General features: G+C 43.7%; 1 protein-coding gene across 4 annotated transcripts in view; it reads left to right on the top strand.

Annotated features, from left to right (window-relative positions):
- The window catches only part of PTPRG (protein tyrosine phosphatase receptor type G), a 669402-nt gene that overhangs the window by 61178 nt on the left and 581997 nt on the right, over positions 1–26227 (top strand). The window lies entirely within an intron of this gene.

The raw sequence follows: 26227 nt of genomic DNA on the forward strand, positions 1-26227 counted from the left end.
CTATATGTGCATAATTGTAGAAGATTCTTAATGGCAGTTGCAGAACAATACCTTGTTTCCTACATTCCCCCCCCTCTTTTGGTTGACTTCTGCAACTCGCTCATGGGTGCATGAGTTGATGTGTTGAAAGAGGAGGATTTTGTGTGTGTGCATGCATGCAGACAAAGGCTGCAGTCCAATTGAAAAGTATGCTGGGTTTGAAAATCCAGCTTTCAAGCGAGGTATCAAATGCCTTTTCTGAATGCTTTTAACAGAATCAGGATAATATTTTTATAAAAGGGGGGGGGAGTAACTGTGGGATGCAGTCTACTCTGCAATTCAGCTTCCAGACCAGGGGTGTCAAACTCATTTGTTACAAGGACAAGATATGACATAAACGTCACTTGAACATGACATAAGAAAGGCCATGCTGTATCAGACCAAGGTCCATCAAGTCCAGCAGCGACACAGTGGCTAACCAGGAAGCCCACAAACACAGCAGCATTGTCCTGCCTGTGTTCCAAAGCACCTAATATAATAGGCATGCTCATCTGATTCTGGAGACAATAGGTATGCATCATGACTAGTATCCACGTGGTTGGGCCAGGCCATGCCTCGCCAGCCCAGATCGGAAGGCTTGCCGTATGTGGAAGATAACCAAAATGTCTGTATAGTGAAGGAAACAGCCTGACCCTGATCTATGATGGACAAAAATAATCTGAATAATTGTGGTTCATTGAGACAGATACACAAACAGTGAAATGCAACTATATAGCAGCAGAGATCCATAGTTCATAAGTCAGTAATCTACAGTGTAATGTTGATTAATCCTTATTGGTTAGATCTAGTGTGCCTTAAACCAATTCCACATTTGCCCATTCTCCTTACTTAATGAGGTGTGTCCCCTAACACAGACGTACAGGAGCCCACCGGACTCTTCTTTTTTCAGTGTGATTAAGGCTTCCAGTTGTGTTTCTCTTCTGGCAAAAGTTACTCAGACATGTGGATTGGGGACTGTAGAAATCTTTATTGATGGATCACGCATCTTGTAGTGCCTGCCTTTTGTTGCATATACCGTATTACATCCTCTAGTCGTGTTGATCCTCGGCTCTTGGTAGCACTTAAAATAAACACTGGTTCTGTTTGTCAGTACAACTGCAGCTTGTATGTGTTGGTTGCTGCTTTCACAGATAGTCAAGAAACTGCAACCCACCCACCCCGAAAAAGGGGGGATTCCACCATGTGTGACAGCATTTTGGCTCTCAAAACTTACATTAGTCTGTGTATGTTTTTGCTTACGCCCTGCTGGATTTGCGAACGGCTCTGTTGTCCTTGTGTAGTTGGAGTTGTGTGCAGTTACGCCTATCGTGTGTATCTCATGCCTGCAGGAAGCTGCAGAACCTGGGGTGTTGGTGACAATTCCGTGGCATCCATAATACATGAGGTGGATAAAGTGCTATTTGCTCAGAAACATTATCCACTTTTCCTGTGTTCTTTTGTTCTACTAATTATCAAACCAAGCATTCAGCAAGACGTTTCCCTGGAAATGTGGGTTATAAATTTTAAGGTGTACGTAAACATGGACATCAAACCTACAATCAATAGTAAACGTAACTGCATATCATAAGTACATGGAATGATGAACAGCTAATAAACTAAAAGCCCTCTAAGACATTTAAGGGATGTTTACGATTTACTTGGGTGTGGGCCCCAGAGTGAGAACAATGTGCTTTGCATTAGCGCCGGGCAACATCGAGTCCCTTAAGGATGTCTAAAATTGCTCATGAAGGTTAAAGCGCCTGTATTGCGAGGGGCCGTTACCGGTATGCAGAAGTTCCGCAGTTACCATGCAGAAAGTCAGGAGACAGCGCTGGCTGGGTTTTGATCTCTCCCCCACCCTGCATAATGAAGGATGTTTTAAGTTTCTCATGGTAATACTTCCCAGAGATTGTTCAGGCTCTCTCAAGCGCTTCATTTGAATTACACAGCGATCCCGAGGTAACATTTTCTCTCCATGAGGTAACATTTCCGTTGTCCTTATCTTACTGTACCACTTTGAGTTGCTCTCTCTGGATCTCTCTTGTTTCTCTGTGGAACTCAGTTCGTCCTGTATCTGCTGCCTAGTGATGAACCAGTACTGGTTTAGACGGTGAGTTACCCGCATGTGTCCCTAACTCACAGGAATAAAGCATCCTTAGTAAACCCTGCATTGTCGCTCCTTTCCTGCTTTTTTTTTTTTTTTTGCTGTCAAGTCACAGCTGACTGATAGAGATCATATAGGGCTTTCAAGAAGAAGAAGAATATGCCGACTTTCTCTACCACTTAAGGGAGACTCAAACCGGCTTACAATCACCTTCCCTTCCTTTCCCCGCAACAGACACCCTGTGAGGTAGGTGGGGCTGAAAGAGCTCTTAACAGAGCTGTAACTTGCCCAAGGTCACCCAGCTGGCTCGTGTGTAGGAGTATTAGCCTCCGCCGCTCAAGTGGAGGATTGGGGAATCAAACCCAGTTCTCCAGATTAGAGTCCACTGCTCCAAACCACCGCACTTAACCACTGCACCACGCTGGCTATTCAAGTCAAGAGACGTTCAGAGGTGGCCATTGCCAGTCTTTGTGTAGGTAAAGGTCCCCTGTGTAGCGACCCTGATATTCCTTTGTGGTCTCCCATCTAAATACTGACCAGAGCTGACCCTGCTTAGCTTCCGAGATCTGTGGAAAGCAGGCTAGCCTGGCCCTGACCCATGGGATGACGTCACATCCCGACGTTTACTAGGCAGACTATGTTTACGGGGTGGTTTGCCGTTGCCATAGCCTGGCCCTTACAGCTGCCATATTGTTTAGCCATATGGTATTTAGCTATATAGTTTGGTAACGGAACAATGGGGTTTGGCCATAGTACTCTGTGCCATTCTTTGTGAGGGTGTTGAGTGTGTTCTGTGCAGTGATGTTGCCTTAAAAAAAAGCCCTGAGGTTGAGCCTGATTCTTATCATGTTGCTGCTTGTCTTTTTGACATTTTTACACCTAAACATCTTCTTGAACTGAGGAAATCATCTTCCAGTATTTTCCCCTCCACTACTCTTTCTTGTTCCTTTCTGCTATTCCAATACTACCAGTAGCTTTCTTGTTTGTTTATGCTGTTACTGATGCTTGAATTCCCCCCTCCTCCTTTCCTTTCCAGGTCAATCTCCATCACCATCCTACAAAGCCATTCGCAAACATCATGTTGTCAAAGATCTAATAGCCCCACCACTGCCTGAATTGCAGCATACGCTATCCATATTTTTGTTCACACAATATGGCTTACGTCATGTTTAAAGAAGAGGTTTCCATTCAAAGCACTGAGCAATGAACTTAATCTGTCGATGTGTTTGCGGTTAATTAGTTGAACCACACTTGGTTAATTGATCTGGAGGAGTAACGCTTTGGGTTAACATAGGACTGTGAGAAAGTTCCTAAGAAGACTTTAAGGGAAAAGAGTGGCATTCTTTCAAACCATGTGTTTGCCTTCTCTTTCATTAAAAAGAAAAGATGAACTACGTTAATGGAAACTACTACCCTTGACACAGTGTGATCATGGTAAATTGTAGTAAGAGTTCCCGGGGCTCAAACACAGAACCATACTGGCATATAATGGCACTAACGAGGTACATGGCAGTTACTGGTAACAACTCGTTACGATTGGAGTACACTATATAAAATGTACATTTTGAATTAAAGCAAAGCTGTCCATCAATTGCTTATTCAATGAAGCGTGGGGTGGTTGAGAGTGGTGGCTTGGAGCGGTGGACACTGATCTGGAGAACCAGGTTTGATTCTCTTCTCCGCATGAGCGGCGGAGGCTAATCTGGTGAACTGGATTTGTTTCCCCACTCCTGTGCATGAAGCCAGCTGGGTGACCTTGGGCTAGTCACAGTTCTCTCAGAGCTCTCTCATCCCCACCTACCTCACAAGGCTGTCTGTTGTGGGGAGGGGAAGGGAAGGGGATTGTAAGCCGGTTTGAGTTGTCCTTAAGTGCGAGAGAAAGTCGGCATATAAAAACCAACTTCTTCTTCCTCTTCTTGAATTAAAATATGACTCAAAACAAGAAATTCCAGTGGTCACCTCTACTTGGATGTGTTCCCTAGTTCCTCATATACAGGGATTATCTGTGCCTATGAAAGTAGAATGAGGCTGCAATTCTTGTTCCTGGGAGAAGGCACATTGAACAAAAGGGAAGTAAACATATGAATAGACCTGCTTAGGGGTAGTTTGGAAGGCCCAGCTAGCCCCAGGAATGGTCCCACATGCCTCCTGTGGTATATCCCTTGATGGGGTAGGACTAGTTGGGGCCAAGGTAGGGCCCCGCAGTAGCCAGCATGCAACATGATACCACAAAATTTGTCCAGGCCCAGCAGTGGCCTCTGCACTACTTTTGCAACTTGGTGAAACTTTTCCACGGGAGAGGTTGCCTGGGGAGGGAAGGAGAAAAAACCAAAGGCTGGGATAGCAACTCAAGATTGGTTGGTGGGTGAGAAGAATAGAAGGAAGCAGGAAAAGGGAAAGGCCATGGGGCTGCCTGGGGAGGGAAAGAGGAAATAGTGCGGGAGGGGATAGAGGAGAAAATCAGATGCCCCCGGAGTGTCCCTGCTGATCCCCTGCTTGGTCATTCTACTTACAGGGACAATAATTCATCTCTGGGAATGAGAGCTGTCATGGCTGTCCTAAAGCACTCATGCCAGTTCCAGGGATCGTCTTTCTACTCTGGGGGCTGTCATTCCAGACCTTGGGAATTTACAGTGCAGTGCTAAGTAGGTCTACTCAGGCGTAAGTCTCCTTATATTCAGTGAGCTTCTAGGAACAAGGATTGCAGTCTCATCCTACTTTCAGAGACCATGTTCGACCCATTCCCTTGGTTTTTTTTTCTTGATCCCTTCCTTGCTCTGTTTGCACCCTTGCGGCGTGTGTGTGATTTTGCAGTCAAGTCACAGCTCCCATTATATCCAGTGGGCCTTCAGGGAGCTCCTGTTGCTTCCAATACTGTATTCTTGGTCCACATCTACTGTTCAAGAATTAGTCATCTCCTTGTGCCTCTGGCTTAGCTCCCTGCCCTCTGCTCAGGGAGTAACTTTTATAGACTTCCCTGCACTGGGCCAGTCACTGATGCCAGTCTCTTTCTTTCTGTAATGATAGTGCTCATTTAGCTGACAGGCCTTGAGCAATATGATGGTTGCATAACATCAGTAATGGTTCAGCCGTGACCACCTCTGGTCAGGCAGATGGGAGCCGTGGCAGTGCCAGGTAGCCTGGCATTTCCTTTTAGAAGAAGAGGAGTTGGTTTTATATGCCGATTTTCTCTACTTTTTAAAGAGAACCAAACCGGCTTACAGTCTCCTTCCCTTCCTCTCCTCACAACAGACACCTTGTGAGGTAGGTGAGGCTGAGAGAGTTCAAAGAGAACAGTGACTAGCCCAAGGTCACCCAGCAGGCTTCATGTGGAAGAGTGAGGAAACCAACCAGGTTCTCCAGATTAGAGTCCACCGCTCCTAACCACTACACCACGCTGGCTCTGAGTTATTCCCCAGCTAAACTTTGGTCGGCCTATATTTGGGGAAAACAGAACTTTAAAACAACAACAAAAGAACCTGTTTTTAATTAGTTAAGCAGTATAGTTCCAGGTTTTCTCAGTTCATATATTAATGGGGAAATAACTTTCAGTGGAATCGTGGGTTTACGTTATTTGCAGCACTATTGCTAGATTAGGTTACTTACCATATCAAGTTCTTGTTCCCCTTGAAATGCTAGATAGGATGGAATTTGGAGGAAATAGCAGAATGGTCTTTTAATGTAAAGCTTTATCGCTATGCAACAGGCAGACTTTTTATCAGCTCTTGCAATGATAGCACCCTATGATAATGCAGAATATTGCTTTGCTTAAATTAACTTAAAAAAACTAAAGGGAAGAAAAGGCATTTTTTTGCCTAATCAAGCTATGAAATTTAAAAAGGGGTACTCTTATTTGGTTTTGTCACTATTACTTTGTAAATATTGCTCTGTATTGCATACTGTAGTCCCTTGCTTGAAACTTAAAAAAAAATCACCCCCCAAAATTCTGCAAAGTATTTTTTTTCAAGATGTTTGCTATCTTGTGCTAAAAATATGTTTCACTACTCCAATCAATTATTAGCTGGATCCACTCCACCACACAAGCTCTTTATCTAAAATTGCTATAAGCCATAATACAAAGCTTTTTTAAAAAAAACCTTTCACATCTTTAATTGACAGAATATTTATTTGGTAAGTGTTAAACTCAAGAATGGCCTACTTTTTGAAAGAATATTTATTGCATTGAATGGTTGTGCTATAAAAAGGGTTTGTGTGTGTGGTTTTTGAAAACAACTCTTGTTCACATGCTGAGGCTAATAAAATGCACCTTTTGGTTGTTTTATTAATAAAGCTCCTTCCAAGTGTTGCTAATCAAAAGAATTTTGGCAGTAGGGTGGTATAAATCAGAAATGCTAACGAAGACGAGCCTTTGCTGTAAATTATTGTTGGGTACAGAAAATGAAAATTGAAGTTTCATTAGACAAGCGTAATGTTCAGTGAGTTCACGCGGGGTGCAAATGGTGTGTCACAACATAGACACTCCAAGAATTGTCAGCTTAACCGAGCAAACATTTGAAAAACAAAATGAGGTGTCACTGTTCTGTTGCGTGCAGAGATGTGAAAGTATACATGCTTTGATTTTCAGAGCCTGAAACCTCCTGCAAATGTTTGTTTCTTTACAGTTGCTGCGGTAATTTAGCTATACTTCCATCTTTGTGGCAACCGCTGCCAAGCATGAATTGTGGAGTAATTACAAAGATGTTTATGGTGACTCCTCCCTTCTTTTGCAACTCTTTCCTGACATAGGCTTTCTTCTCTTAGTAACCTCAGAAGACCACCAGTTAGCAACACCTGTTTATGTTCCTGAGGCACTGTTTTCAAGAGAATTTTCAAATTGGTATTAATTTATATTGGGCATAAACATACCTTTCCCCCTATCCTGCGGAGCTGTGCCCATCTTAGTTCAGGATCTTCCTAGCTATTGGATATGTTCCTTGAAAGATATTATGGTTTGTAGGAAGATGGCGGTGGAAAATGCTTTCAAGTTACAGCCAACTTATGGCAACCCTGTAGGGTTTTCAAAGCAAAAAATGCACAGAGTTGGTTTGCTATTGACTACCTGTGTGTAGCAGCCCCAAACATCTTGGTGTTCTTCCATCTATGTACGATCAAGTTCTGATCCTGCTAAGCTTCCAAGATCTGATGAGACTGAGCTATCCTATCAGGGCAGTAGGAAGATACCATGTTTGGGAAAAGATGCAGCACTACTCAAATGTATTTATTTAGAAAATTTACTTACTTGCCTTGATTGTTGGGAAGGCATGTGTATGCTCATATGAAAAGTAAGATGGTCTCTCAAGCCAGCGTGGTGTAGTGGTTAAGAGCAGTGGTTTGGAGCAGTGGAGTCTGATCTGGAGAACCAGGTTTGATTCCCCACTCCTCCACTTGAGTGGTGGAGGCTAATCTGGTGAACTGGATTTGTTTCCCCACTCCTCCACATGAAGCCAGCTGGGTGACCTTGGGCTAGTCACAGCTCTCTTAGAGCTCTCTCAGCCTCACCTACCTCACAAGGTGTCTGTCGTGGGGAAGGGAAGGTGATTGTAAGCCAGTTTGATTCTTCCTTAAGTGGTAGAGAAAGTTGGATATAAAAAACAACTCTTCTTCTTTTTCTCTGTAATACTTGGCAACTGTATGGTTTATTACAGTGGACTTCAACACTTAGGTGGGTTGTAGAGACTGATATGCTGCATCATGAACCCCTATAGAGTTGCCTAGATTGTTCATTTGCTTTTTGGAAGGGCTTTCTTGTAGTGTGTACGTGTAGAGAGCAAGGGTTTCATGCCTCTTGCTTCTCCTTGTGTGCACAGTGACAGAAGCAGCAGGACACTGAGGCAAGGTCACTCAACAGTGAAGAGGATTCCTCCCATGGGTGTGACCTTCAGCTTGTTCATCACGATGGTATACCTCCTCATGCTTGTCTTCTCCAGCTGTCTTGGTCTGCTTCCCAAGCCTGGACACCTGTGAGGTCGTAAAGTGTATGCTTCAGATGAGCACTGATTTAAGAGGTCTCAAAATATTTCTATATATATTTGATGTTACTTTGTCTTGACGATAGTTTAGACTGTGTAATGCTTGGGAGTAGAAATAGATTTGATCCTTTTCCCTTTATTCCCTCTCTTACTTTCTGTATCCCTTTATAAAAACAATAATATATTTATATCTTTAAAATATTTGTACCTTGCTTCTTTGTGTAACTGAACCAAAAGCACAAAAAAACCCATTAAATGAGCTGCAAACCTAAGAGAATTATTGCAGATAAAATTATATAAATATGAAATATATCCATTTAAAAGGTCATGGATAAAGCAAATTAAAATAGCAAGCATCATAACTGATCACACTCCACAAAGTTGGTAGAAAGTGCCATCAAGTCACAGCTGACTTAGGGCAACCCCATAGGGATATCAAGGCAAGAGACCAGCAAGGGTGGTTTGGCATTGCCTGTCTGTGTGTAGCAACCCTAGGCTTCCTTGGTGATCTCCTGCTCAAGTACTCATCCGGGATGACCCTTCTTAGCTTCGGAGATCTGATGAGATCAGGCTTTGTTTGGAAAACATAAATGTTTTGCCTGGTGCCTAAAAGCTTGTAAATTTGGACTCAGCTGAGTTTCTGCAGGCAGGGAATTTCACAGGCTGGGTGCTGCTACTGAGAAGGTCCTGTCTCGGGTGTTTGGCCACCTAGACTCTGAAAGCAGGTGCACACAGATGAGGGCTTTCTTAACTGGCAGGCAGGCACGTATGGGATTAAGCACTCCTTCACGTACCCTGATTCCAGATTGTGAAGCACTTTCTAGGTGGTAATCAACATTTAGAAATGTGCCTGGAAATAAAAAAAACAAAAACAGCTTCTGCAGACCTGTTGAGATATTGTTGGGGATTGGCTGAGACTTGGCCCTAATAAACCATCCTCATGTGGGGAGGAAGCTGGCATGGTAGGGCTAGAGGTAAGAGGCATCATTATGGTCAGGTCAAAGGTAAAGTCCATAAGAACATAAGAAAGGCTATGCTTGATCAAACCAAGGTCCATCAAGTCCAGCAGTCTTTCCACACAGTGGCCAACCAGGTGCCTCTAGGAAGCCCACAAACAAGACAACTGCAGCAGCATTATCCTGCCTGTATTCCAAATCACCTAATATAATAGGCATGCTCCTCTGATCCTGGAGAGAATAGGTGTGCATCATGACTAGTATCCATTTTGACTAGTAGCCATGAATACCCCTCTCCTCCATGAACATGTCCACTCCCCTCTTAAAGCCTTCCAAGTTGGCAGCCATCACCACATCCTGGGGCAGGGAGTTCCCCAATTTAACTATGTTTTGTGTGAAGAAATACTTCCTTTTGTCTGGTGTGAATCTTTCACCCTCCAGCTTCAGCAGATGACCTCGCATTCTAATACTCCGAGAGAGGGAGAAAAGCTTCTCCCTGTCCACTCTCTCCATACCATGTATAATTTTATAGACCTCTATCATGTCTCCCCTGACCTGCCTTCTTTCCATGCCAAGCAGCCCTAAGCGTTTTAACCCCTCCTCATAGTAAATTTCAGGTCCTGAGGGTCAGAGGTAGGGGGTGTAGTTGCAGGCAGGCTTTGTCCACTGCAGGAATTGGTCCAGAGCAGTAGCCCAGCAGAACTAGGTCATTTCACTACAGACAGATTACTGTACTGGAACTGAGGCACAAAGTAGGAGCCTGAGTTTATCTCCAGCTCTTTCCTGACTTGTTCCCCCAGTTGCAAACCTTTGCAGGGCTGCTCCTCAGCTCCTTGAGTGGCTACTGTGGCTTGCTTCAGGCCTAGATTGGTTGGCTTGCTCATGGTCAGGGGATAAAGCATTACATTTTATTGTTACGGCCATTGGCCAGCACAAAACAACAAAGCAGTGCAAGTACCCACACAACACCAGTAAAAACAACAATAAAAAGGGAAAACAAAAATACAGCAGAACAACCAAAAACAAACTGATCAAACACACCATCAACATGATAGGGTACCAGATAAACATTGTACATTATATATTGTGCATTGCTTCTCCCTTCACTCGTCATCTGATATGTCACTAATAGTATAACCCTTTTTGTTTTGATCATTCCTTTTTGCAGGGGGTAAAGCTTTGGGCCCCTGGTTCCTGAGGTTCTGCATTTGAGACCCAAATCAACTTCCCAATGTGGTTCCCACAACTGGTTCACGCTGCCGTCCTGGCTGCCAGATTTTGCACCAGCTGAAGATTTTGGACAGTCTTCAGAAGCAGTCCCATGCAGAGCGTGTCGCAGTTGTCCAACATATATGTAATCAGAGCGTGGATATCGTGTACCTTTTTATCAAGACCTTCAAAATCTCCAAAGATAATATTTCTAAAGCCGTGGTTCATTATTGAAATTGCAGCCATATTTAAAAAGTTAGTTTTGATTTGAAAGCTGAGTACAGTGTTTGTTCTTCTTCGTCTGCGTTAAATGCGAGCTGGGAATAAATTGCATAGATGTCTTAGTGCTGTGTTGAATGCCAAAATACAAACATTTCCACGGATACGTCTGGTTTTATCACTTAGCATATTTTCATGCTCAGACTGTTGGGTATGGTGTGTGACTGTTCCGTGTGGGCAGCCATAGATGACCATTGGCATAGATCCTAGTGACAGCAGAAAATACACGTTTGAATGCATTTGGAACTTCTCTTGATGGTTCTACATTCCTTTCCAAGTCTTGCTGCCATTAGCTGAGAGGCTAGGATGGCTTGGGACCTAGGAAATTTGGGGGGGGCATTTTAGTACCGCTCAGCCTGTAGGTTTCTGTAAAGCATGAATATTGGTGAATCACATTTCTATCTTGCCCTCCATCCCAGGAGATCAGGGCAGTATTCTCTCCCCCCCACCCCATTTTATTCTCACAGCAACTATGTGAAATAGCATTAGGCTGAAAGAAGATGGCTGATCTGAGCCCATCCCGTGAGCTTCATGGCTAATTGGGAATTTGAACCCAAGCCCCTTAAGTTCTAGTTTGATACCGTCATCAGTATACCATATTGGTTGTCCTTTGTAAATGCAAGGCTGTATGTATTCTGTAGTCCCACCCTGTAAGTGCCAAATTTTGTCTTGGAAGGCAAATTCAGCATCCTAAATGTCGAGCATCCTGGACATTTCAGATTTCATTATGCATTAAAAAGGGGGGAATTGGTGGCTGCACAGATAGTTTTGAAAAATTGAGGATAGTGCTTGGTGAGCTGTTGAAAGCTAGTGTAAGCTGAATAGCATTTTCACCAGGCGTGCCTTCAGCCTTTACCAGTTTACCTTTCCCTGCAGTCAACTGAATTAATCCATTCATTTATTAGATTTCTATACCGCCTTTCCAAAGCTCTGGGTGGTTTACAACACAAATTCAGAAGTAGAAATGCCTTGTGCAAAATAAGAAAGCACATCCTATAAGGTGCTGTGAAACACAGGCAGGATAATGCTGCAGTCGTCTTATTTGTGGGCTTCCTAGATTCATCTTGGTTGGCCACTGTGTGAACAGACTGCTGGACTTGATGGGCCTTGGTCTGATCCAGCATGGCTTTTCTTGTGTCCTTATGTCTTATTCCTTAAATGCCTTGTGTAAAATAAGAAAGCACATTCTAATTTGCATTATGCAAATAATGTGTACAAGTTTTGGAATTCTGCATTTTTTGATACAAAATGCATAGGGGCTGGCTCTTTTGGATACCAAACACTCACTATTTTCGATAAGAATTTCCAAGTGGTGCCAGCCCTGTCCTTCCAGTCTGGTGCTGATCTTATTTAATGCAATTTTGTGTGTAAGTTTTCTCTTATTAATTTTGATATCACACAAACTAGTATTTTGATTTTTGTCATTGTGTAGTATACAGAGTATACAGTCCAATATACATGCATGCCCTGACCTCAGAAGCCCAGGTTAGTCAGATCTTGAAAGCTAAGCAGGGGCAGCGCTGGTCAGTATTTGGATGGGAGACCACCAAGGAAGATGATATGCGGAGTCAGGCAATGACAAACCACCTCTGAATGTCTCTTGCCTTGAAAATACTACTGGGTCTCCATAAAGTCACCTGTGACTTGACAGCAAAAAACAAACAAACATGCAAGGCTGTTGTGTACCATATGCATTTTGGAATTTGTATCCCAGATCTGCGATGGCCGTAGACAAGTTACCGGTAGATTAATTAAGCTAATAACAATTTCTCAACTGCTCTTTATCCCTGGGAGGAACTGTGACCTACCTTGTGGTAGGGTGGGAGGTTTCTTTGGGGATAAATGAGATGGTGGTTGCAGAAAGCAACACCTTGCATTCTTTGAAGGTGTTACTTTAAAATCCTTCCCTCTTTTGGGTTACTGCAAAAAAAAAAAAAGGAGGAGGAGGAGAAAGAAGTCTAGCAGCAGAGGTTCTTCTGCAAAACTCCCCCCCCCCCACAAGTGAACATCCATTTAGAGAGAATCAAAACTGCATTAGTGGGTATTGTAAGAGGGGCTGAGGTGCATGTAGGCGACTTAACAGGACCGAAGCATTTTGTTCTGACGAATATATGAAGCAAGCATTGCTTTCTTTCGCTTGATGGCTTCTGCATTTCCTATTAAATCTTGGTTTGAACACCAGCTGCCAAAACAGGAGGCAAGTCTTCCCTATTTTTAGTCTACTTTGGGCGGTCACCACACAGGAAGGAAACACAGGAACAGAAAAGTGGCTTTAAAAAGCTTTGAAATAACATCTGGTCATCCAAGTCGGATACTTCGAATTGCTGGCCTTCCTGAGTGATCTAAAAATCCCAGCTGTATGATTAAGACTGCTGATCTTGGGGCATGAATCTTTTCTATAGTCAGCCATGTTGCATAATTGTGGCTGGCTATCCTGAAGGGAAAAAATGCTGGGGTTTTTCTACATTAAAGTCGAAGTTGACTTTAATGTAAAAAAAAAATTATCTACTTGAGCAGTGACTGGATACGTTTGAAAAAACAAAGTTGTGAACAGGGCTTTTTTGTGATGGTACTAGGGTTGCCAGCTCTTGGTTGGGAAATACCTGGAGATTTTGGGGGTGGAGCTTTAGGAGGGTGGGGTTTGGGGAGGGGAGGGACTTTAGTGGGAGCATAATGCCATAGAGTCCACCTTCCAAAGCAGCTGGTGAACTGATCTCTGTCGCCTGGAGATCAGTTGTAAAAGCGGGAGATTTCCAGCCACCATCTGGAGGATGGCAACCCTAGATGATATGGAGTACTGGCATCTTTTTTATGGGGTCTCCTAAATCCTGATCCTTGTGCACTGGCCCACCCCACTCAGCCAGAGGAAGACAGAGTGGACCCTCAGGAGCAGCCTAGAGGGAGGGGAGAGCTGGTGAAAATCTGCACAACCTTACATATGAGTACTGGTACTTCAACCCCCCCCCCCCAATACTGGCTATGGATAGTGGGGAAGAGACTGGGCTCAGTGGCAGGTCAACTATTCAACAAGGATAAGTGTTGAGTTCTACATATGGGTGACAAAAATGAGAACACATACTGGATGGGAGTATGCTTCTGGGTAGCAGTGTGATCTTGGGGTGTGAGTGGACGGTAACCTAATTATCAGCACTTAGTGTTATGTAGTGGCAAAAAAGGCTAATGCAGTCTTGAGGTGTATCAACCGAAGCATAATATCCAAATCGCAAGATGTCCTAGTCCCACTGTACACCTCATTGGTCAGGCTGCACCTGGAGTACTGTGTGCACTTTAAAAAAGGATGTGGACAAAATGGAGTGGGTGCAGAAGAGAACAATGAGGATGATTAGGGGCCTGGAGACCAAGCCCTGTGAGGAAAGGCTGAGGTTACCCGGGAATGTTAAGTCTGAAGAGGAGGTTGAGGACGGACATGATTGCTCTTTTTAAGGATTTGAAAGGCTGTCACTTAGAGGAGGGCAAGGAGCTGCTCCTGTTGGCAGCAGAAGATAGGACTCGCAACAATGGGTTTAAATTACAGGCAAAAAAGTACTGGCTGGTTATTAGGGAAAATTTTTTTACGGTAAGAGTAGTTCAGCAGCAGAATTGGCTGCCTAGGGAGGTGGTGAGCTCCCCGTCACTGGCAGTCTTTAAGCAGTGGCTGGACGAACACTGGGCAGGGATGCTCTAGGCTGATCCTGTATTGAGCAGGGGGTCGACTAGATGGCCCGTATGGCCCCTTCCAGATCTATGGTTCTATGATTTTAACCCCCTAAGGGGAGATGGGGAAATCATTGTAACAGTGAAATTGAGTCATGTGTCAATTGGTGTTCTCTTGTAAAATAATTTTACATTTCAAGTTCCATTGGTTTGGGTCCTTAGATGAATGATGTAGCCTTTCTCGACCTGCGGATGCCTATGCAAGGAGAGTCATTTCATGTGTGTTTATCAACCTGTTTTTCTTTGGGCACTAACAGTATGCATTAAGGATCTGCGCTGCTTAGTCATTCATCTGCTCCCCGGTTATATATTCCTCGCACACTTGCAATCATTTCATTTGCAATGACATAATCTTATTTATTTATATTTATTTACTTTATGAGCTTTTATAGCATCTGCTCTGCTCGCCATCCAAGCGCGACTGTAAACAGGATGTTGCAAATACAAGCCAGACACTGACTGAAGCCCAAATTCATAGAGAGCTGCTAGTCGGGGTTGTTTTTTTTGCCAGAATCTCATAAGTGCCAGGACTTGGATGTCTAGGATTGCAAAGGAATAGAATTGCCCGGAGGGAATAAGGAATAGGAGGTCTTGAACTCCAGAGAAAGAAAGATCCTGTTTATATGCTAATTTGTTATAATACATGTACATATTGTACACATTAATGGATTCATCTCTGCATCAAACACCCCCCTTTCCTTGGGGCATCGATGGCATTTCCATGTACTGCAATTTAAACTTCTATTTCAATACCAGTATCTTAATTTTAAAGAGTATACGTGTTCTCTTGCCCGGTACTGGGGAACATGTTCAGTATTAAGCTCAGAGCTTGGAATGTCACAAGTGCACAGAAACGAATAGGCCTATCCCCATAGTTACCATTCCAGCAGATATAGTTAATGTGCATTATGAATCTACTGTAGCCTGTAATACAGTTGGGTGTCTTCTGTGCAATTTCTTCTGCTACCACAAGTGGACATTTTAGAGACTAGCTTAGTTAGGTAAGATTTAGTTCAGGATCTCAGTGTTAATATTCAGGGCTTGGGGTTTTCCCATGAGTTCAGATTGAATGGGTTAGTTTGCTGAGTCATCTTGTGCTGGTTGGGGGGAGGTGGCCTTCTGTGGTATGCATCCTCTGTTTGAGTTACACTGTGATCTAGACTTGGGGGCATCCAATGGGTCTTGTCTTTCATGGGGGAATAGAACTGACTGGCCTTCCAGTTCCTTCCAGTTTTGGTTCTAACTTACCCATGGGATATCAGTGAGAGCTGTTGTGATATGCTAGCTAGGGTGCTGGAGCTGAATGCAGGAAATCCAAGTCCAAATCCTTACTCGGTTATCAAGAACATTCCATGGGCCTTGGTCAAGTCACTGTCTCTCAGCATAGGGCTGCCAGCTCCGGGTTAGGAAATACCTGGAGATTGGGGGGGGGGGGCTGAAGCCTGAGGGTGGGGTTTGGTGAGGGGAGGGACTTCACTGGGGTATATATAATGCCATAGAATCCACCTTCCAAAGCAGCCATTTTCTACAGGTAAACTGATCTCTGTTGCCTGGAGATCAGTTTGTAACGGTAAGAAGAGATGATTTTTATATGCCGATTTTCTCTACCTTTTAAGGAAAATCAAACCGGTTTACAATCCCTGTCCCTTCCTCTCCCCACAACAGACACCTTGTGAGGTAGGTGAGGCTGAGAGAGCTTGAAGAGAACTGTGACTAGGCCAAGGTCCCCCTCCTAGCTTCATGTGTAGGAGTAGAGAAACCAACCTGGTTCACCAGATTAGTCCACTGCTCATGTGGAGGAGTGGGAAATCACACCCCTACTCTCCAGATTTGAGTCCACCGCTCCTATCCATTACACCAAGCTGGTGGGAGATCTCCAGCCACCACCTGGAGGTTGGCAACCCTATCTCAGCTTAGCTTAACTCACTGGCCTGCTGAAAGGATGGATTGCCCCTTGGAGAAAGGGTGCATGGTATAAATATATAACCAATAATCATCTCCTTTCCATTCATTGTTTAGACTGAAACTACCTGCTTCCTGTTGTAGTGCTTAATAGTCTCCGTCTGCCGGTGGTGTGGAAGCAGGAAGTTTCTTTTGGTCAGGAACCAGATGGGGAGGGCTTCAGTTGTAGGGCTGTGGTTGTTGTGTCTGTGAATAGCTCCATTGTGGTAAAGCAGTCAAGGCTATTTCCCCAAGAATGCATTCCTGGCCAGGTTCAAACCCTATGATTTTCAACCTGCTTTTTTTTTGGTAGTAAAAGAGCTACAGTACTATGGCCATCTGTGGAGGAACAGCTCTAAGCAATGTTAGTTGGAAGCAGAGAGTGGGTGCTGTGAAAATTTGCATTTGTTGTGTTCAAATAAGGACCAAAGTATCTACACTTTAGTGTAAGAAGAGAGATGAATCTTGTGACCCAGATGTCTCTTTGTAGTTCAAGACAGCTTCCTTTGAGCTTCCCATTATGGCTACAGCTTTAGCTCTGCGGCTTTTCCTGTGCTTAACCCTCCCTTCCTCTGTCCCTGGAGGAAGATGAAAACTCTGTACTTAAAATTTCCATCCTACATATTTAAGGCAGCAGGACTGTCAAATTTCTCAAGCCAGTAGCCCTTAGCAGACGAAAATCCTCCTCCTCTTCCTTATCTGAGCTTTATTAAGGCAAACAACAAAGTCTTATGTTATTTTACAGCAGATCAGATTTATGGTGGCACAAGCTTTTGTGGATTTGGGGCTCTCTTCATCAGGTGCTCTAGTCCACTATAAATTTGTTCATTTTTAAGGTGCCACAAGTCTCTTATTGTTGCCACAGGCTCACTTGACCATCTCTCTGGAATTTACTGTGGTGAGTAAATTAAAGATGTCCCACTCACATAACTGACCGTGAAGCCGCACTATAAAGAATGGCTCAGAATTCCCACCTGCTGCCAGACCAGCCTATCAAATTTTATTAGGCAATTTCTAAATGCAGTCTCTAAATGCAATCTCTGCATTTCTAAATGCAGTTTATTGTATCAGTGATAATTTTAGGAGGATCGAATTGGAGTCAGCAATGCTTATAAGCAGTTTTGACAATAACAGAGAAGGTGGTTATGGCAAGTATGCAGATTAATGGTGGTAATCAATTCTTCATAATATGTTAGGTTGGGGCAAGTTTTCCATGCTGAGAACCATATTTGAAAGTATGTAGTATTTTTTAAAATTTACTGTGGTTTGGAGGCTGCTTTTCAGTTATTTCAAAGCTGTTCACACATGAAACCATAAGTCCTAAAATACATTAACTATTATAACATACAAGTGGGGCCCTGCAAAACTCATGGGTGAGGAGGAAGCCCATCTCCCTCTCATTCGTAGGGGAGGAATCCCATCTTCACCTCACAGTGCGGGGGAGGAAATCCCCGGCCAGGCTCTGCTCTTTGAGGCAGGGGCGGCTGCTTCTGCAGAGAGCTGGGCCTGGTTGTCCCCAGAGAGGCCCAGGGCATGCGCTGTAGCAGCGCAGCTCAGGAGCCACGCCCAGCATCTGCTGCCGCTGCGACGCAGCCAGGTCCAGCTCTTGGTGGCGGTGGCTGTCCCTGGAGCAGCCCAAGGTGTTCACGGTGGGAGTGGCACAGCCTGGGAGCCTCTCCTAGTGTCTGTTGCCACCTGGTGGCCGACCCCAGCTCTCTACAGTGGCAGCCACTGCCATTTTGAAAGAGCGTTGTCTGCAGATGCACAGACATGCTTGTATAAAAATCAAGGAATTAAACCCCCTGTGTTGTTTTTTTAAAGTTTCAGATTTTTCTGCAGACCTAGGCGGTCCCCTAAGTCTTTAGAAAAACCTGTTGGGGTGAGTGCGCCCCCTTATCTGCGGATTTAGATATCCGCAGGCAGGGGGCACACATCAGAATTAGATACAAGGATGATTAAAATACATATATAAAAATATACTTGCAGCAGCGCTTAAATCCGTAGCAGCTAAGAGGACAGGCCATAATCCAAAAGATGTTTTAAAAGTCTACGCGTCTAAGAACATTATTGAAGAAGTCTTGAAAGAAGGGGTAAGATGAATCGCTCATGCGACTGTTCCACGGCTCTGGGGTCATTACTGAAGAGGCCCTGTTGGGCATGAGGGTCAGCCAGTCTGGCTTTGCTGCCCAATGGAATCTGCAACAGGGACTCACTAGCTGATCTCAGAGCGTGGATGGACTTGGAGGGGTCCTACAGGAATAGATGTTTTCTGAGATATTAGTGATGCAGTTAAATTCTAAGGAAGTGAGCCCTCTTGGTACTAGGTAAATGTTTGGTGGCGAGCTCCTTTAATGAGAAGCGGTTGTATTTTGAAGAGTTACGTGATATACACAAATTCAAACATGTAAATTTTTTTTGGCTCATCACCATTCCAAAATATGAAAATGGTGCTAGCTGTTAAAGGCACCAGAATGTCTCCAGGCAGTTCGTTCTGTTGACAGGGCACTAGTACATGGCTTATGTCCTACCAGTGCAAACCACCAACTAGGCAACAAGTGACTTATAATTAGGGTGGCCAGCTCCGGGTTGGGAAATACCTGGAGATTTTTGGGGTGGAGCCTGAAGAGGGCGTGGTTTGGGGAGGGAGGAAGTTCAACGCCATAGAGTCCAATTGCCAAAGCGGCCATTTTCTCCAGGTGAACGATCTCTGTAGGCTGGAGATCTGTTGTAATATTGGGAGGTCTCCAGCTAGTACCTGGAGGTTGGCAGCCCTACTTATAATGCATCTCTGATTATATTTTTGATATCCATAGATCTGTTCAGAAACTTTGACAGAAGGTTGTATTGATTAGTTAGCCCACTGGAATTCCTGCGAACAGCCTTTCTTCCTTACTATGTTTATAAGACTACTTCCATGAGACTAAAGCTGGATGCACTTAGTTCTCCATTATATGACAAATGAAAGCATTAGGAAAACATTTTCAAGGTATTTTATATTAATATGCAGCCCTCTGTACTGCATTTCTGGCAAATCAATTTGTAAAATGTCTCTGCAAACGAGACAGCTTAACTTCCTCATCTCTGATAAAAAAAAAAACCTTGAAGCTTTCAGCTTAGGTGCAGATCGTGAAGGGGATTAAAGGAAGGAAACAGTGGCAACCAGTAAAATCTGCAGGAACCTGGCTGGGTTCTGCTCGCTTGGTCTGGCACCTTCATGGCACCTGAGTGAGTGGAATGCATCTTTGTTCCTTCTGCCTTCATCTGAGGTCTTGGACAATCTTTGGAGAGAAGTGGGATATGTAAGTATATTGGTGTAAGTATGTTTTGTTGACATGGAGAAGAAAGAAAGGTTTCAGAATAAGAAGAATGACAGAGAAAAGGCATGACCTTAGAAGAAGATACCGAGATACATGCCATCCTTGTTCCCCTTTCTGTACAATGTAATGTTTGAGCCAGGCAGTACCATACTCGGGATATTTAGGAGTCACCTAAGACTATACCACCCAGAACATGGTTTGCCATTGCAAACCACCTCTGCTCATCTCTTGTCTGGAAAACCCCATGAGTGGTCGCCATAAGTCAGTTATGACTTGATGGCGTTTTTTAAAATTATTATGTAGGAATCTCACAGCCCCTAGAATCCTCTTGCCAGATGGAAATCAGCAATGGATCATTGGCCCTCGTTTATGTGTATAATGTGGTTCTAGCCAGCACCAGTTCTTGGCAGAAGTGGCCGCTTGGGACATCATGACCTCTTCCCAGTAGACCACTGGCTTGCTTGGCTGTCTTGTCCCTTCCCTGTCCTGCTGTCATCCTCTCTCCTTTGCCCTTCTATAATTGGAAGGGGTCTCTGGTCTCTTGCTGCCCTGTCCTGCTCATTAGGGACAATATGCCACTTGTCAACGGCATGTCTTCTAATTATACCCACCCCCAGAGTGTGAATATGGAAGGAATGAACCATGGAGCACAGAAGGCTAGGAACGAAGACTTCCAGCTGGACAGCAATGTCTTTTATGCATGGCTGTTTCCCCCCACCATCACCCCTCTGATAACTTTGGGTTTTTGTTTTGATTATGCATACCGTTTCTGACCATCAGAGGTCACCTCGCTCTCCCCCTGCATTTCCCAGAGTTTTGCCCACGTTTCCAGAGACCTGTTTTATCTCTAATTTGACCCAAAGCCTTTGGAAGGGTGACAGAGAGAAATAACTATGCATAAAAGGACCAAGAGATCAAAGATCCCTTCCAATTTCAGCTAGAAGGGGGAAAGGAAGGGCCTCTAGAGATAGGGAGACAGTGGGCAGAAGCCCAGGCAATTAGAATGGGTGTGTGCAGGCAGGTAGCCAAAAGGAACATGCTTTTCTATGGCTGTAATTATATGCAGGCTTACTTCAGAGCAGGGCCCATTGCACTCAGTGGGAGTTATATCTAAGTAACCATGCACAGGATTGGACTTGGAGAGAGAAATTCTAGGGTTGTGGAGTAATCTTATGCCAGTTTATCCTGTGGGAATTTACTTCCCAGATAAGTGTAAATAGGATTGCAGTGTTATCCTGTTACTGAAAATTCAGCAAGGAGTCTCCGGGCACTTTAAAAGATGTATTGTCGCATGGTTTTTTTTGTCGGCAGGAGGCCAGACATATGAAGTGTATTCTTATTTGGTAGATATACAGTATGTATAAATGTAAAACCAGAAACATTGAGACAAACAGGTTGTTTGAATTGGGTAGTGGGATCCTTACAGGCTGGCCAAGAAAGAACTTTGGATTGCCCAATTAGCTTGACTGGCCATAAGCTGAGAACGGTTAAAAGGACGTGCTGCACAATGCATGAATGGAACTAACTACTACAACATTGGCCACTGGTTTTTAGATGGCTTTAAAGGGGGATTAGACCAATTCACAGAGGTGGAGAGGTCCTTCGGTGGCTGTTAGTCATGATGGAACCTCTATGCACAGAGGAATACCCCTTGCTGGGGGCAATGGTGGGTTTCATCCCCTGCTGGTGGGCTCCCCAGAAGCATCTGGCTGGCCACTGTGGGAAGCAGGATGTTGCATTAGACCAGTGGTTCCCAAACTTTTCGGGCCACCACCCCATTGGTTCCACAGACAACCCCAGCGCCCCCTATCCTATCCAACAACACAGTTGAAGGAGTCCACCTTCACACTAGAGTATGTGAAGTCTAGAACCTCTTGGCTTGAACATTAGATTGGAATGGTCTGTGCTTGTATGTTGAGAGTTGCCCTCACTGTTGTCACATTAATTTTACTCACAAAAGCATCTGACCATTCCAGAAGAATGGGTAAATTTACACAGAAGAAGACAGTACTGACAAGAGGTTAGAAGTGTGAGGATTAAGGTCCTGTTTGTACTGTGAAGAGAACCATTGGGATGTAGTGGCTGTAGTATCAAACTCAGACTGGGGAGATGTCGGTTCAAATTTCTCTTAGGCCAGTCACACCCTGTCAGCCTACCCTACCTCACAGGGTTGTGAGGGATAAAACAAAGGAGCTCTGAGCTCCTTGGAAAAACCGTAAGATAAAAAATGTGGTAGATAGTGAATAGATTTATTTCCTGTTATAAAACAATGGTATATTTTCGGTAACATTTATTGCTCTAGACAATTTTTTCCTGAAAGCAGACATTAGTAGAGAGGTGAGGGAAACATTGCTTCATCCTGGTTAATTCAGATTGTGAGTATTGTGGTTTCTCTCTTTCCTGCAATTCAGAACAGAATATTTAGTCAAGTTGAAAGGGGTTTTTGTGTGTGTGTGTGGAAGCAGATTTCCCATTTTCCAAGATGATTGTTGCAGCAGTTTAATTTGTCTGCCAAGAATCATAATAGAGTTTTACTAGTGTAGAAAAATAAAAGCACAAAGATAAGCCCAACTCATTAGAATTTAAACAACAACAAAAATGCGAGAGAAAGAGAACAAAGGGAGAAAGCACTAGAACAAGCCAAGAGCTTTACCAATGACAAGCATGCACATGGAACAGTCTTCTATAAATATTAAAAGGATAAAGACCGAAATAATTACATAAAGGTGTTTTTTGGGGGCTCATCTTATGTTTTCTCATATTCATAGTGTGTTTTATTTGCTCTGACAACTGCATTTGGTTTGCCTCTGAGCTAAGCCTGAATCGTATGGACAGGGAGTTGACCAAAGCTACAGTATGATCTAAAATGGCTTTGTTTGTGTGATAGATTAAGCATGCTATGGTGTTAATATCTCTTATCATGTTATGACTTGTCATGCGTCCGTTTATCACCTTAATGGTTATTCAACAATGGGAGCGAAGCTAAGAAATGATAAGCACCCCGTGGCCTGGCTGTTATCTATTTTATGTGGGGACTGATAAATGCTACCTATCAGTTGGGGGGCCAGCCAGGGATCAAAAGATGAAATGTGAGCTTCGGAGCTGCACTGAAACCTTTTATTTGGCTAGATGTTGACCGGGGCTGGGGGCGGAGAAGCAAGCTGAGGGAAGAGAGACATGTTTTGCTTTACAGTTTGTTGCAGACTTAAGGTGCTGGCAAAGGAAATTTTTGCAGACTAAGGAGGTTGGAATTATGACTTGTTTCCCTGAGGCTATTTTTATTTCCAAACGGAGATTGCTCACATGTTTTTCTGTCCCAGCATGTGTCTGACTACAGGCCACGTGGTGTGTTAGCTGGCAGAAGCTGTTCTCTATAAGTGTTTAGATGTGTACTTGTACAGTGGCAGAATACTGCAGTTGTGGTTGTCTTTGGTATAGGGGGAAGGGTTATGGCTCAGTGGTAGAGCATCTGCTTTGCAGGCAGAAGGTTCCAGGTTCCCAGCTGAAAGGAATGGGTGTTGGTGATGTGAACAGACCTCTGCCAGAGACCCTGGAGAGCCACTGCCTATCTGAGTAGACAATACTGACCTTGATGGACCAATGGCCTGATTTAGTATAAGGCAGCTTCATGTGTTCATACACAGGTCTGGGTATGTGGAGGAAAGTCTGTGCCTCGAAATGAGGGGAGGACTGGCATTAAAGCTGCCTAAATTGCTCCCATCTACCTCTTCGCCGAATAGGAAATGGGTTCTGTAAAAAACGAATGGCAGTTTCTGTCTGTGTAGTCCCCCCACCCACTCCTTCATTTTGTTGTAAAGGCTTTCAAGGGAAATAAAAAAGGGAAAGAGAATCAAATCTTGTTATTTTTTTAACTGCTAAAGCACACAAAACAGAGTCTGCCTTTTGTGTCAGTAATCGCCGTGGAAGGCAATGAGACTTTTTTCTTTCTAGCCATTGCTGGCAAATCAGATGATTGGGTCTCCCGTCTGTAATATTTTTCCGAATTATGATTATCAGTCTAAATTATATGGATGTCTTTTTAAAACATTCACTAGATGAGATCATAACAATGGACTTCATTAAGGCCGCTGACCAGAATTTGTGGGTCTTCTGGGGACGTTGAAGGCAGAGTTGAAGCAAGATTGCCAGTGAAGTATAACGAACCTTTCTGTTCCACAGAACATCTTACCAGCTTCAACCTGTTTTAATTTACCTACAAGGTTGGCTTGAGCAGCAGGTCTATCAAGCTGGCAGACTGGAAGCTGTTGTTGCTTATTCTGGCTTGAGTATCTGATTGCAAGGCTGGATTTACATAATCTATGTGGGAAAAATAATTGTAAAAGACAAATTTTGCGAGTTTAGCATATGTGCAGTGTTAAGTAAATTACAGCTGTTACATGGATGCTATTTGATTGTGCACAAACTCTGTTTAGTATCAGGAGGAATGGTAGTCACTTCACAATGACAGTACCATCTGTGGTAGTCCAGGTACTTTGTTGCAAGAATTGTCGTTGAGTAGGACTCAGTGGAATAGCAACAGGCGGCTGTAGGTAAATGCAATAGGGATTGTGATTCTTGATGTGGGACAAAATATTTAGCAGAGAAGAGAATTGGGTTCCCTGGGGAGGTGGCATAGAAAGGCACTAAATAAACAGGACAGATCTTTCCCACAGATCACTGAAAGCACTTTAATAAAGCTTTGCTTTGCATCTATAAGATCTAGAAACGTTAACTTTTAATATTGACTTTTAAGATTTTTCAGTATTCAATGTTTTTTGGGGGTTGACGTTGGAAATCAAGTTCCTGCTTACTTAGTGTAGTGGTTAAGATGTCAGACCAGGACCTGGAAAACCCAGGTTCAAACCCCACTTACTGGGTAACCTTGGACCAGTTATATACCCTCAGCCCTGACCCTGACCTCAAAGGAATACCAGGGTCGTTACGTGAAGGCAGGCAATGGTAAACCACCTTGCAGCATCTCTTGCCTTGAAAACCCTATGGGGTCGCATAAGTCAGCGGTGATTTGACGGCGAAAAAAATATTGCAAGCTACTTAATTTCTTCTTCTTTGCTAAGAAATGGGCAGGTTACCATTATTTTGAATATATAAGATGTTTAGCTTGTCTTGCATGAAATGTACCCTAGAGGAAGAGCAAAGCATATGCTTTCTTTCCCATACTGTTTTAATTGTACAGTGATTTCAGTTTGATTTTTGCCACATGAAATCTTACCTGAGTTTGCCCAAAGATATCTTCATCCTTCTGGTTGTATGTTTTTTTTCTTTTGGGGCCATATTCCCAGCATTTTTTTTTTAGTCCAGTTATTTCAAGACAACAGAAGAGAAACCTTCTTGTTTTAGAGATTGGGCCGCCTATCAGGTATTGTGTAGGGAATTTGTTTTCTCTGGCCCATGCAGGCATGAAATTGCATGCTGTTTATATTCCTGAAGAACGATATTTAAAGCCAACTTAAAATTTAATGGAAACTAGATTTCAATTATTCTTGTAATGATAAGGTTGAAAGTTTTTTTCCAGTTTAGTGTGTGGGAGAGCCCTGTCCTCTAATGAACTCCAATAATTAGAAATGGACCAGTGTATGCTCAGGGTTCTAATTAATAATCTATAGACATGCATGTTGTACAATGTGGGGGCTGCTGTTTTCTCCGCTGCACTGTTTGTTCCATTTGCTACCAGCTACATTCTTTCCTGCTGGGAGCTCGCAGGGAGTCCCGTCCTTATACCATATGGCCACCATCCTCTAGCAAGCAATATGATTTCAATCAAAGCCCTTGGATACATTCGGGGATGATATTTATTTGTTTGGAGTCCTTGTGAGAACATGCAGAATTGCAGCATCAGGTTTCTCAATTTTTTTCAACCAGTGCAAAATTGTGGTAGAATTGTGGTAGAACATTCCTGTTTGTCTTCCACTGTGTACCCTTGTAGCTAAATTGAGTGCTTTTGTCCAAGCTATTGAGTTGCCTGGCTGGCCTGTGTGATGGATAGGTTAGGTTGCGTTAGGTTGGGGTCAGGAAGCCATTTTCCTCCAGGCCAGGTTGGCCAAAGATCCTGGAGGGTTTTTTTTTTTTTTTTTTGGTCATCTGGGCCTGGAGCAAGGGTCACTGGGGGTGTGAGGGGGTAATTATGAATTTCCTGCATTGTGCAGGGGGTTGGACTAGATGACCCTGGAGGTCTCTTCCAATTCTGTGATTCTATGATTCTCCCTAAGAGTGACCAATGGGAGCTGGCGGAATGTTAGGGAGAGACAGTTGGAAAACAGCAGTTGGGAGTTGGTAGCTGGGGAGTTGGATAGGGGAGAATGTGTCTAGCTGAGTGAAGCTGAAGCGAAGAACAGCTTAAAGCTAAATGGAAAGAAAAGTCAATTTGTAACAAAAGATCCCAAAGGCTGGAATAAGGGAACTCAATGGAAAAAAATTGTAACCTTTACCTTACTTTCTTCAGTGTTATGTTCAAACCATAAATAAAAGTCAACTCCTTGCTTGTTTAACCCTATGTGTCTCAGGGAAAGAAACACCAGTGACGATCTCGGTCTCAATATGTTTTAGGATATAAATAAAGGGTGGCAGTGTGTGAATGAACCCCAAAACCTCCGTGAAGTGTTTGAGCAAGGGCCTGCCTGTTAGTAAAAGGGGCTGGGCTACCCTGTCTGCTGATGCCCCGGGGAGAGAGATTACCCGAGAAGGGAAATGGTCATGGCTGTC

This window comes from Euleptes europaea, chromosome 1 (assembly GCF_029931775.1).
Source record: "Euleptes europaea isolate rEulEur1 chromosome 1, rEulEur1.hap1, whole genome shotgun sequence".
NCBI lineage: Eukaryota > Metazoa > Chordata > Lepidosauria > Squamata > Sphaerodactylidae > Euleptes > Euleptes europaea.